Source organism: Phalaenopsis equestris, unplaced genomic scaffold (genome assembly GCF_001263595.1).
Source record: "Phalaenopsis equestris unplaced genomic scaffold, ASM126359v1 Scaffold204167, whole genome shotgun sequence".
Taxonomy (NCBI): Eukaryota; Viridiplantae; Streptophyta; class Magnoliopsida; order Asparagales; family Orchidaceae; genus Phalaenopsis; species Phalaenopsis equestris.
In genome coordinates, this window is record NW_018223741.1 from 28,341 (window position 1) to 29,169 (window position 829).

The window sequence follows — 829 nt, forward strand, 5'->3', positions numbered from 1 at the left end:
TGTAAATAGATTAGAATTGTGTGGCATGTATGCAGAGGTCCCTATAAATAAACTTAAAAAATTTAAAAAAAAAATTTGTTTTAGCACAGAGGAATATTTTCCTCGTGTTATTTCACGTTATTCAAGTATTATTGTGATGATATTCATGTGTTATTGTGTTATGAGAATATTCCTGGAGTTGTAATAACACAATAACACCTGAATAATGTGGAATAATACGGGAGGAATATTCCCCTGTGTTACCGGCCCGGATCACAAGAAAATAATTTTTTTTTCTGTCAACTTCACGTTGAGGTGATTCGTTGAACTCCAGATGTATCTCTGTGTCTGGAGTCCGGATGTAATAATTTTCATTTAAATTTCCCCCAGTTTTCTTTCGCGCTCATTACAAATACATTACTTTCATTTTCCTTCAAACCAAACAAAAAAGAAATGATCATTTATTATACATCAAATCAAGAAAATCAAAAATATTTTAAATACAATACATTCCCCCATAATATATTCATTTTACATTACATTATATTTTCAGTAAATCAAACAGCCCATGCATGTGCATCATTTTTTTTTTAATTTTTAACTTTTATATTTTTATATATTTGCACGAGCGCTCGATGTGACTCGTTATAGAGCAAGAGCGAGAGGGACCAGTCGAGAGACAATTTAGCTAATAAGTTTCAAGGCTATTGAATCAATAAAATTTTGTGCCCCAGCTGTGATTTCTAATTAGATGAGTGTATGATAATAACCTGTTAAATATTTATTAACTTTGTTACAAAAATAAAAAAAATGAAAATGAATATATATATATATATATATATATATATAT